This window comes from Hyposmocoma kahamanoa, unplaced genomic scaffold (genome assembly GCF_003589595.1).
Source record: "Hyposmocoma kahamanoa isolate Upper Pololo Valley unplaced genomic scaffold, ASM358959v1 182, whole genome shotgun sequence".
NCBI lineage: Eukaryota > Metazoa > Arthropoda > Insecta > Lepidoptera > Cosmopterigidae > Hyposmocoma > Hyposmocoma kahamanoa.
Genome location: NW_020653713.1, coordinates 26582 through 40393, shown reverse-complemented (window position 1 = coordinate 40393; position 13812 = coordinate 26582).

Sequence of the window (13812 nt, the reverse complement as noted above, 5' to 3'; positions counted from 1 at the left end):
TATAGTTTTGTATTTAGAATGTGTTTAAAAAAATAGGATAGAGAAAAGAACATCTTGGCAAATCTAGAAGTAGCCTCAAAAAGTGAACATGTAAAAAAAATACAATAAGTATCTAATTTTGAAGATTATCCCAGTTTATATTTATAAAGTACCTCTCGCTACGCAACCTGAGCTACCCCCAAGATTACAAATGGTGGAGTTTGCCTTACAAGTGGGAATGGAAGAGATATACAATACAACTCAAGGTTACAATGGTGGACGCAAGCCTACAAAATGGAACATTCCAATGGAGAAAACTCCGACGTTAAAATTTTTTTATGTTTTTACGAAAAACTTCCAAGAAAGCGCATAAGGTCGTAGTTTATATTTTTATGTTTAATATTGTTTTATAATTGATACCAGTGAAAAGTGCAAGAGAATATGAACTGTATACCGGCACAAAGGTTTACTGGATTCAACGACGTAGACGAGTTTTTGAATCAATTTGAGGCCATCAGCGTATTACATAATTGGTCTGATGTGCATAAGAGATACGTGTTTGAATTGTATTTGGAGGGGACAGCTCTACAATGGTACAAAACGTATTTTTCTTCATACACGACGTATGATGTAATTGCACAGAAGCTAAAAGAGGAATTTCCCTTACATCTGTAAGGTTACGCCCGAGAATTTTATTATAGGCGACAGGGGCCTAACGAATCGCTGACAAGTTATTTTTATAGTTTAGATATAAGGCGAATATTCAAGATGTTCAGTTTATTGGACATTTCTTGAAATCTGATATACAATTTTCAATGGATGCTGGCTAGTAATTTGTATTTAGAGGTGGGAAAAACAATTATACAAGTAGAAGATATATTTAATCACGGTTATGATGTGATTCGACAAAATATTGAATTGCCAGTATGTTTTCGTAAGGAGCACTCTCACTGTTGGCAAACACAGGGTGACTCTACACCGATAGTTAGACCCGAGTCGAAGCAGTCGGAATATTCAGTGCCACGAGCACCAATTGTGTAGCAGGGTACGCCACGTCAAGTGTATTCATGGGCCCATGGTAGTGGATCTGCGTCGGGATCTCCTCAACGTGGATGTCAGCAAAGCTCAGCTGAACATTTAGAAAATTTGTGTACAATTGATAGTTTTAATGCAGATGGGGCACCTTTTATATCTGTTTTTATTAATGATGTAAGTTGCGAGGCGTTGGTGGATACTAGAGCTCCGGTTTCAATAATCTCTCGTTGTTTTGCAGAAAAGTTACATTTGCAGATTGATGATAGTCCAAGCTGGGCGGAACGCCAATAAAAATGCAAGCGTCCACCAAAGTGTCGTTGACATTTAATGGAAAGGAAAATCCATCAAGGTTGCTGATTGAGCAAAGTGATAAGGAATATCTTAACCTCGGTAAAGATTTGAAGAAGTGTGATTTCAAGTTGTCAAAATTGAAAATTGACAACAAAATTTCTTCTAAGTCCATGACAGATATTGGGTCAAAGAAAGAAAAGTCTTCTTTCAAACCGGTATCAAAAAGTTTAGATAACTTCCCGCTAAATAGTTCGGAGTATGTAAACTCTTCAGTTTTGTCGGGAATAAAGGAAAAAATTGGCGTAAGTGGCAAGACGTGTCAATTGCGTCAAAAGTGTAATTTATATGAAAATAAGAATACATATGTTTTGCCGAAGGTAAATTTAAAATATAATTCGGAAAGTGACATTTTAAACCTGTTCGCGTAAGTGTTGCGGAGAATTTACAAGGCAAGTTTATGAAATGAGCAGCCTTGATAGATTCGCATAAAGAATACATAAGTAATATACAATTGGAACAGAAGCGAAAATTTGATAAAAAAGATAGAGTTGCATTGATATCTAGGAGATATGATATGCAGAAGTTAGGGTAGTAGTTCGGTTGAGTAGAGTTAATTATATTGTGAGAAAGTAGGTGTAAATAGGAACAGATCGGGTAGGCAGGATCTAGTCCATGTGAATAGAATGAAAAGGTTCTATAAGAGGTAATTTAATGTTTTTAGTTTCTACTAGGTTAATTAATCTTTTATATTTATTTTTCATATGGAACCATGATGACATTGTGATGAATATTTTGAGGGAAGTTGTTATTTTTCGGCAAATGCAGACTTAGAAGGACGGGAAGAGAAGATGGACTACCAACATGGATTGGATAGATATAACTTACTTTTTTTTTTCATGGATATATTGTCCTGTGTGTGTGTATAGTTCGTGGTCCCCCTTCCAGATGAACAAGAACTGTCTGCATTCAAGGAAAATATATTTATTTAATTATTAGGAATGCTTTATATGGTATATCCCCATATCATATGTATGTTAGGAAATGTCGTTGTTAGGGTTATTTGTGTGTTTGTTCTGGTTTGTTTAAAGAAAGTGAGAAAAGCTGATGGAACGTGGATAGCTGCAGGATGAGGACTAAGGCAGCTGGGAGTACAATATTGATGCTACCCAGTGATCGTCCAATGGGTGCTCAAGCCTGTGTCGTTGACGTAGCAGCGTGCACGTTAAAGATAGTTTAGTGATGCATTAAGGAAGTTCTAGTAGTGATGTTTAAGGATTTGTAAGGAACATTCAGCCAAGCTAGGGTAGCTGAAATAAAGAGTTAGGGTTTAGATAGGTGACCTAAATAGCTACGATAGTTAACGAATAATTATATTTTGAATTGTTTGATTAGGATGTGGTCATGGTCTGTCCTTTTAGATAGGTTTTTGGCAGACTAAAGCCATAGCCTTCTCTGTGGTTTGCTTGTTGGTAAGGTAGGAGCTTCCGAGCAGTGTGTAGCTAGCCTATAGTAAAGGCTGAACACTTATGTAAGTTGCCTGTCATAGGTAGGGCACCAGCTAGGGATGTTCACCCCTTCAGTTGTGAGGAAGAGGGATGTAGTCCAGGCTCTACTCTATGAGTAGAACTACTGGCTGAGTGAATATAGTTTTGTATTTAGAATGTGTTTAAAAAAATAGGATAGAGAAAAAAACATCTTGGCAGATCTAGAAGTAGCCTCAAAAAGTGAACATGTAAAAAAATACAATAAATATCTAATTTTGAAGATTATCGCAGTTTATATTTATAAAGTACCTCTCGCTACGCAACCTGAGCTTCCCCCCCAGGTTACAATAGATTCTGGAGAATGTTCTGGAATCTCGTCTGTCGCCAGGTCGCCAATAGGATAAAGATGCAGTCCCGGAATGTGCTCTGTTTTGAAGCAAAAACAATTCTCTTATGGTTATTCATTGCGTCCGAAAATAGCGTTGCCATTATCGAGTTCTGGTTAGCATCAGGTGTTACCTTCGTATGGTGTTATAGTGCATCTAGGGTTCCTTATTATTTACGGGTCATTCCTTAATTCCTCCCCCTTAAGAGAGAACTAGGAGTGTAACGTGTTATGCCCGTGTTCTTATTGTTCCTATTAATTTCTGCGCACTTGTGGTAAAGGCACAGAATGATTTTCGTAGTGATAATAGTCCTGATGCTGGGTAATCAAATATGATTGATGAGTATTTGGCTTTCAAACAAAACTTGTCAAGGACCCTGGTCAGGTTCTATCGGAAACAAAAATTTTCCAATATAACGAATTCAAGATGGCCGCTATACAAAATTGAGTTTGCTGAATCCGAGTCGATTATGTACGGGTTGTATCTTATGAAGTATTTTAGTGTACTAATTTACGCAACAACACCAACTACCTGCTCTCTCTCTCACCCAAACCAATCCAACCAAATAAAATTCTCTTCTGAAATATTAAGTTCAACTCCCAATTTGTCATCAGACACAAAAAAAGCCCTTGCGGGCTGCTTTAGCGGCCCGGCGCAACGCGCGCCATCTAGTTATTATTAGTCAACAGCCTGGGTTAAAAAAAATCAAGATGGCGAATTCAAAATGGCGGCCGAAGAAAAACTTGCTTCGATCCGGCTGAAAATTAGCATGCTTGGGTCTTTAGGAGTTCTTAATCATAATTTGGGGACAAAAGGTTTTTTTTTGCCACTTTTTACTATGGCTGCCATATGAGCGTTTTTTTCGTTAAAAATAGCCGCTGAAAGAGATTTGCTCTGATTCGGCTGAAAATTGGCATGTAGTGGCCTCTAGAAGTACCGGATAATAATTTGTGGTCAATATTTGTTTTTCGCCATTTTCATATATGGCCACCATAGAAGCGTTCGTTGGCGGCAGAAAAAAAATTGCTCTGATCCCTTTGAAAATTGGCATGTGTGGGACTCTAGGAGTGCTTGATAATAATTTGCGGTCAACATTTTTTTTTCGCCTTTTTTCAATATGGCTGCCATACAAACTTTTTGGCGATATATAAAAAATTCTTCTAATTCGACTGAAAATGTCATGGCTGCAATCATAATTTGGAGTAAAAATTTTGTTTCCGCCGTTTTTCGATGTAGCCGTAATTTTTTATGTAAATGGCTGTTGAAAAAACTTGCTTTGCTCGGACTGAAAATTGGCACGAAAAGATTTCTAAGATTGTTTGATAATAATTAGTGGTCAAAATATATTTTTGCAATTTTTAAATAATGCCGCCATTAAAGAGCTATTTAATTTTTTTTAATACAAAGTCGCAAGTGCCGAGGCCGTAGGCCGAGGCCGTAGGCCGAGGTCCGCGGAGGGCGAAGCACGAAGTGTCCGCACGCCATCGTATGGAGGATTACCTCCGTACGATTAATATTCCGTATTAATATACGGAATATTAATCGTACGGAGGTAATCCGGAGTAATACGGAATCGTAATAGATTACGAGTAACAAGATCTCACAATTGTAAAAATATAAGGCTTACTTCCAGATGTAGTGGAAATGAGATACTTGTTATAGCGTTGTTGTATCTCAACCGTCTCTCTGTTAGATCCCATTTTCTTGAAAGTTATGCCGAAGAGAAGTATTTAGGGGGAATAAAATGACAAACTACTGTCAAATTTCCTGTAGTATGAATACCAAAATAACGATAACCCAGAATACTCAGACCAAAACCAACTTAGAAATGTTCGCTTCCTAAATTGACCCAAATCGGGAATCGACCTCTTCATCAAGCGCCCGTAGAACTAACTGCTGTGCCACCGAAGAGCATGAGCCCCGTGAACTGAACCCGAACACGTGCCGCAGGCCGAGCACGACCCCACCGTAGGTGGGGTACAGGGCTCGTACTCTATATAGCTCGATTACCGATCCGGCTGGAATTTGGCATGCGACCGTGTATTAGAGTCCACAATAGGAAACTGGGGTAAAAATTTAGATGCCGCCATTTTTCAAGATGGCCACCATACATGTGAATTTTCTGCCTTTTTGGGGTCATTTTTCTCCCAGAAGGAGAGCGGGAGGGTAAAAAGTAATGTAGGTGAATTATGGTTAGACGGGCTTATTGAATATCAAAAGGTAACGAAATCTTCGAAACGTGCTCCGCATCAGGTAGGAACTGTGTGAAATTTTATAGCCTTCTATGCTTGGGAGCTCGTAATACGAGTATTTGGTCAAATTCTGGATTCCGCCATTTTACAACATGGCCGCCATACATTTTCCACAGTTCACTATGTTCCGAGGCCTACATCTCGGCGGGTATGAGAGATAGGTGAGAGGCTCTTAAACGAATATCGTACAGAATAATATGAGCCAACTGCAGGTAAAAAAAATTGATGGCGGACTGAAAATGGCGGCCTGAAATAAAAGTGCTCCGATCTGACTGAAATTTGACATCCGACCGTGTATGGAGGCTCATAGTATGTATCTACGAGCGAAATTTAGATCCCACCATTTTCCAAGATACAAGTGAATTTTCGGTTTTTTGACTGCATTTTTCTCCCAGAAGAAGAGCGGGTCTATAAGCTTTTCGTCTGAGTCTTGAGGAGAGTGGACGTGTGTACTGTTCTTGATTTTACAAGAAATTGTTGTTTTGAATTTTTGATTCGTGATACTGAGTGAAAAATCGGTCCCTCTCGTTTCATCTTGGAGTTTGTGCTGTTAGCGTCGGCGGCCATATTGCTTTGGGTCGGAACTCTCTTTTCTTCAATTGGGTGAGTGGCGGAAATTCGTCGAAGGTTTAATATAGGTGGGCGCTGACTGCCTGGGATCGAACTCGGCCCGGCGGGCTGCGAGTCTGGTGTAGTAACCGTTTAACCACCAAGCGTGCTAAGCTCGCGGCGAAACTAGTTATCGCCATCGGTTGCTGTGACGTCACTCACTGCGTTTGGGTTTGCTCAGATGCCTGATTAAAATTTTGCGGCAATTATGACTAACTGCAATTCCTGCCAAAAACAAATTAAATGCATAGGCGAATCACTGACTTGCATTACTTGTCGAGCTTCGTTCCATTATAGCTGCCTAAATATCACAACGGCTAAATTTAACAGTAAACGCAAGGAATTGCAAAAGTCGTTCAACTGTCACACATGCAGCTACTCAGCCGCTAGGCGACGTGGAGAAGATACCCCGATACGTGGCTGTCCTGAACCCGAGCGCGAGAAATTGCATGCGTGTAGTAACGATGAATCCTTAGAGGATGCGCAGTCTAACGTTAATATAGCACGTAGAAATAAGAAATTGGTAGAAGATGTACCTATGACCAGCCCCGAAGTTGGTGGTGTTTTGACCGAACCGAAACGTTACTCTCCTACACCGGTGCAATCTTTTGATGCCGATGTTCACGCGCCTAGCCAGATGATGCTACAATTTCAGCAGATGTTTATGGAACTCACTACTAACATAAAAGCTCTCTCTGACTCAATTGGTGCGTGTCGTGAAGAAATGGCCGGACTTCGTGCGGAATTTACTGAAGTAAAGGGAAAAATGCAGCGTTTTAAAGGCTACGAGACAGAAATAAAAGAGCTTCTTGACGTAATTAATGATTTGCAGTCCCAGCTCCATCATCGAGACCGTATGCAAGTATTAAACAACATTGAAATAGCAGGTGTAAATGAAAGTAATGGTGAAAATTTGAACCAAATAGTTAGTAACATTGCTGTAAAGTTGGGCGTTGCCTTGGATAGCAAAGACGTGGACTATGTGGCCAGGACGGGTCGACGATCTAAGGGTGAAGGTAATACATCGAGTCGACCTCGCCCTATCGTTGTACGCTTTACAAGACGCGCATCGCGAGATGAGGTACTGCATGCAGCAAGAACCCGTCACAATCTTATTACTGACCAAATGGACTTACCTGGTACCCCTACTGCGATCTATATAAATGAACATTTAATCAAATTCGATCGCCAGCTCTACGGGAAGGCTAGAAGCGTAGCCAGAGAGCGTGAATTTAAATACGTGTGGCGAAAGAATGGCCGAATCTTTATACGAAAGACTGATGGCGGCACTGTTTATAACATTCGGTCAGAGGACGATTTATTTCGACTGTAAATCAATCTGTTTTTTGCTTCTTGATTCTATTTACGGTCTAGTTATCTTAAGTCTCTTTATAAAATACCTGTGTTTTTTGTCGTATTGCTGTTTCGTACTCTGTATTGATATTATTTTATGCTCTATGGTAGTAAAGGAAAATTTTCAACATGTTCAAATTGTTGTTCTATATGATATACGGGGCGCTATTATAAAAATATGTAACTGTACAACTACACAAGAGGATCATATGCGACCCAGTAATATTTATAATTATCTTAACTTGTGTTATTTGTCCTCTTTAGCTTATATTTTTTATATACTAGCCTGTCATCGTACCACACTCTTATTTTTCAATAACTTAATGCTGTCATACTTATTTATTGCTATTTCGTCAACAAACTACTCTTTATATCATTTAATTATTCAACTTTAGTCCTTGTATTTTAGTAAGTTATTATGGTGTTGCCTATAGAAAAGAAATTGTTTACAATTAACCTATATAATGCCCAATCACTTAACACCTGTGGTGACGAGTTTGTACTAGCGGTGGAAAGTCGCTGCCCAGACATTGTAGCCATAAATGAATCGTGGCTCAAGGAGGGATGTGATGCATTGGCTCCTACTATTCCTTCGTATAAGTTTAAAATGCGCCCGCGTCCGCGCGAAGTGAAAGAGGGACGAGGGGGAGGTGTAGCCTTCTACATACACGAAAACGTAAAAGCTACTGTCATAAGTCATCCTACTTCTTCCGTAGAACAATTTTGGCTTCGAGTAAATGTGAATGGCTTTCGCTTAGCCGTGGGCACGGCTTACCGCCCTCCATGGCAAGTTGTAGATTTGTTCCTTGATGCTATTGCAGAATCTGTAACTTATTTTGCCAATTTCGATAAAATCATAGTATTGGGAGACTTCAATATTAATCTATTAGATAATAACAGTTTAAATTATCGTAAATTTCAATCTTTTACTCAAAGTTGTGGTTTGTCACAGATAGTTGATGGACCAACACATTATACTGAAAATTCTGCAACATTGATCGATGTAGTATGCACAGACTGTGTGGTCAAAAAAGTGGATTTGGATGCTATTTCGGGGCTCATAGGTCACTGTATGGTTAACGTTGTTCTTAATATAAAAAAAGAAAAATTTAATCCAAAATGTATTACTTATAGGCCCATAAAAGATATTAATGTGAATAATTTTAATGTGGACTTGTTAAATTACGGCTTCCTAAATATTGATCCTTTCTGCACTGTCGATGATATGGTCGACTCTTACACTAGTAAAGTTGTGTAATTATTCGATTGCCATGCGCCTGTAAAAACAGTACTTTTAAAACGTGAATCAACTCCGTGGGTAACTCCGAATACTAAACTTATCATTGATTTGTGTAATAAAGCTCTTTACCGATTCCGCCGCAGCCGACTTGACACTCCTAAAGATTATTATAAAAGCCTCAAAAAACAAGTTAAGATAGCTATGCTCTCTGAAAAGCGTGCATATTTTAACCAACGCATAAATAACTGCTCCAATGACTCTAAGAGGCTATGGAAAACATTAAAAAATGATGTTCTTTCTTATAATAAACGATCTGAGACCTTGCCGCCTCACATTTCTGATCCTGAAAAGATAAATAAACACTTTCTAACCCTTCCATGTACTGATGCAATTTCACTTTCCGAATTGGCTTACTTCAAGCAAAATAAATACAGCAGCAGTATTTTTACTCTGCGAACAGTAAGTGAGATAGAGGTGGGTAGAGCAATTCTTTCAATTAAGTCGGGTGCGTCAGGGGAAGATAATATAAATTCAGATATGGTTTTATTGACACTGCCGCACACTCTACCTCTCATAACAAATATTATTAATAAATCTATTTCTTCCTCGACATTCCCGCGTGCCTGGAAGACTGCTCTGATTACGCCCCTTCCCAAAATTTCTAATCCTAACACTTATAAAGACCTTAGGCCAATTAGTTTACTGCCCTATCTATCAAAAGTACTGGAAAGGATAGTATTTTGGCAATTAACTGCGTTCTTGGAAAGAAATAAAATCCTACCCGAAGTACAGTCTGGTTTTAGGAAAGGTCTCAGTACTTCAACAGCTCTTTTGGAGGTAGTAGACAATATACTTGACGCACAGGATAAGGGTATGGCCACTATACTGACTCTACTTGATTTTTCACGCGCATTTGACTCTATCAGTATCCCATCACTGCTTGCTAAGCTTGTCTATTATGGTTTTGACATAGCCACAGTAAAATGGTTCAATAGTTACTTGACAAATAGAGCTCAAATTGTCAAAGTTCAGGCGTCGAACGGCCATATCGCTAGATCTTCTGTAAGCAGTGTACATAGAGGCGTGCCGCAGGGATCTATATTGGGACCCATTCTTTTTGTTTTGTACTCTGCGGATATTATAAGAAATGTGAAATATTGTAATTACCATCTTTATGCGGACGATGTACAAATCTATATTCACACACGTCCACAGGATTTGAAACTGTTCCTTTCTAGGATCAACTCTGATCTTGATAGCATCGCCCGATGGTCTAATGACAATGCTTTGGTTCTGAATCCAACTAAATCAAAGTTTATGGTTCTAGGTTCAAAATACCAGATAGCATGCGTCCTTTCACAGGATCCTAGGATTAGCATTCTTGGATTGTCAGTCGAATTTATTAACCAAGCAAAAAATTTAGGTGTTACTATGGACAGCAGGTTGCGATTTGTGAGCCATGTAGAGTCTGTTGCGAGATCTTGCCTTTTTCGACTAAAAGTGCTATACAAAATTCGTCATTTGCTCAGTGAAGACATTAGACTGAAAATGTGTGATTCCCTTATTTTATCAAAATTAAATTATGCTGATATAGTTTTCGGACCTTGTCTTCTCTCCACATCAAAAAAGGTAATACAGCGTATTCAAAACGCTTGTATACGATTTTGTTATAGAGTTCCACCGAGAAGTCACATAACACCTGTATTAAACCAACACGGTATTCTGAATATGGAATCGAGAAGAATTTTGCACTTTTCTACATTGATGCACTCTGTTGTCAGATACAAAAGTCCACCTTATCTATATTCAAAATTGAAGTGGCATACTTATTCATATAATTCACGCAGGATAAATAGTTTTTTATTGGTAACACCTTTTCATAAAACAAGAGCCTTTGAGGGTAGTTTCCGGTATCAGGCATCAAAATGCTGGAACAATCTTCCTCCTCCACTCAGACAAAGGATCTCAAAATCAACATTTAAAAAACATATTAAAAAAATGTTAATAGAAAACCAGCATATGTTCTGATGCCGGATGTTCCCAACTTTGCTACTTTGAATGATATTTACATATATTTATAACTTTTATTTAAATGTACGAGTATATGTGTGTCGTAAATGTGTAGTGTGGCTTAAAGGAAGGATATACATGTACCATTTCCTCGGGACTCAGTCGACGCCGATACAGGAACGACTGAAAATCAGCGTCTGTTTCGACCGAGATAGGCATATTGCTGAGTCGTATCCTTTTCCTCGCTTGAGCCACTACGCACACTTACTAACTTAAATTAATAAGTCACTTGTTGTTTTCTTTTTAGTTGTAAATTTTAGATATAAGTGTGTGTAGTGTTTCAAATTCAGTGAATAAATTTCTTTCTTTCTTTCTTTCTTTCTTTCTTTCTATAAGAGTGATGTATGCAAATAATGGTTGGGCAGATTTAGTAAGTATAAGAAAGAACCAAAACCTTCGAAAAGTGGTCTGCATCAGGTAGGACACCAGCTGCACGGGCGAAGTATACGTTTTAAACCCAAAGTCTCCAAACAAATGTTGCTCCACACTCTAGGCAGTTTCTTCCAGGAACAAAAAAAATTTAAAATTCGCAAAACAAAATGGCCGCCATTTTAATTTCGTGGGACCATATCTGCGTAATTACTAGAGATAGGTAAATAATGTTCAGACTAATCTCCGAGAGGACGATAGAAGCCAATCGACTATCAAATTTATTTTTTCAAAATGGTCAATTCAATAAGGCGGCCAAGAAAAAATTACCGATCGTGCTGAAATTTGGCACGTGGCTGTGTATAACGCCCTATAATAGGAAATTGTGACTGTGGTTTTTCGATTTCGTCATTTTCCAACATGGCCGCCATACATATTCCACCACAACTTTAGTAGTTCGGCAACCATATAAGCTACGTCACTGGTTGTAGCAATTATACTCGGTTGCGGTTGGTGCACTTCTGCAACCCGATTTAAATGTATTGCTTCTTCTACTTTATCTGCTACTTGTTCTAGCTGGTCTATTTTTTGTGTCTGCACAGCAAGTACGGCTCGGACGGTCGCTGACAGTTGGCCTTGCCATAGAACACTGAAGGTATCTGATGGGAATTTGTTTCGCGGCAGGTCCTTCATGCGGTGAAGTAGCTGTGAGGATTTTTGGTCTCCTAATTCCATTTCATTCAATAGTTTTTCTGTTTGTCGCGTGTTGCTATCTTGGTACTTTGCTAATAATTTGTCTTTTAATACTGCAAATTTATTTGTAGCAGGTGGTAAATCTACAATTTCTGAGAGCTCGTCGATTGCGTTTTTATTTAATTTTGAAACTGCTTCCGTTGTAATGTAACACAGTCGAGGTTGATTTGTCCAAAAATCAGGTATTCTCGAAGATACTGTGACTGCCATCAGGTCGTCGATCGCTTGTGGTCGTGGTGATGGATTCGGCGGTGGCGTTGCCATTGTGCTATATTAATTTTACGTGAAAAGCATCAAACTGAGGTACACCTCTGAAATGTCCCTAAGCTGTATGTTACAGCCGTGCAACATAAAGGAGTCTTCTCTCCGTCACGCGCGCGATTTCTTTTTAAACGTTCGGGGTCACCACTTTAGGAACTATTGTGGGTGGTTCTATTAACCACCCGAATTTGTGCTCACTACGGGGATTCCAAACAAAGTCAAAACTCCATTATAATTTAGTTGTCACACTTTTATTGTTCACTCAAATAGTATACGGTACAAAATACTAAGAAGATTTACACAGATTTACTCAGAACTACTTATGGCGAGGAATATCGCTGGAATCGTTAAGACCGGGCGCGCGAACGATGATGACTGACTGAGCACACGCGAAGGGCTGAAAATGTAACGTCAGCACATGTGTCCCTACAATATTCGTCCCCTACAACCTTTTTGAAAAAAAATACAAGTACGAAAAACAAAAATAACATTTCGATACCATCCATGAATAACCTCTTATTTCGACCAATAATAATAAAGCCAATGAGCCGGCAGTGACAATAGACACGGCAGCTAAGGCGGCAAGCAAATGCGAAACCGGTTTTACTTGCAAGGCGGCAGGCGATCAGCTGCGTGTGACGACTACTCCTAGCAATTCTGTATACGGAAATAAACAAATAAACATGTTTCAAGGCGCTAATAAGCCGTCGCAGAAAATAAATATTGAGCCTGAACCGGAGAAAGGATGGAAGATAGTTCAACGTCGGAAATCCAAGTTAAATTACCGTTATCATAGTAAAACTGGAAGCGCAAACGAAAACATTGGCAAATTTAAAGCTGCAGACACTAAAGTGCCTATTTTTATTACAAAAGTGCACAGAGATACGACGGAGCAAGATATTACAGATTATTTACGCGAAAAAACGCAGGAAAGTATCACAATGGAAAAAATTATAATGAGACAAGAGAAAGAGCATAATGCTTATAAATTCTTTGTATCGGAAAGTAAACTTCCGATGTTTCTGAATGACTCACTATGGCCTCAAGGCATAATTTTTCGGCGCTTTATGCATTTTAAGCAGCGCAGTGCAGTACACGGTATAGACAAACAAGTCAATGGAAGAAAATTCCCGACATAGATTAATTAGTTTTAATTGTAAAAATGTGAAGCGCTCTTTGGAGTGTGTACGACAGTTGTGTAAGTCGGCAGATATCATGGCGTTACAGGAAACGTGGTTATTGCCCGATGATATTGCAGTTCTTAGTAGCATCGATGCAAATTTTGGGTGGACGGGAACGTCCGCGATTGACACAGCAACAGGGATGTTGCGGGGTCGACCGTATGGTCGTGTCGCACTTCTGTGGAACAAACAGGTGTTTACGAATGTGACGGTTGTGCAGTGCGCTAATTCGCGAATCTGTGATATTAAGTTAGTGATGGGTCAGCGGTCATTCCTAGTGTTCAGTGTTTATTATATTATATTAATGTGACAGACTTCACGGATTGCTTTAGCGCGGTGAGTGCTGTGGTAAATAGCAGTAATTCCGAGTCAGTGTATTTTTTTTTATTGGATAAGGTACAGCAACAGATTACAGATCATAATTTACAACAGACAAAAACTATTCTACATGAATGGTTATAAACCTGCAACCCAATTATAGCTATACACAACGCTTTAGTATATGTGGGATGGATGGATGGAACGGAACGTAAAGATGAGTGAAAGGAA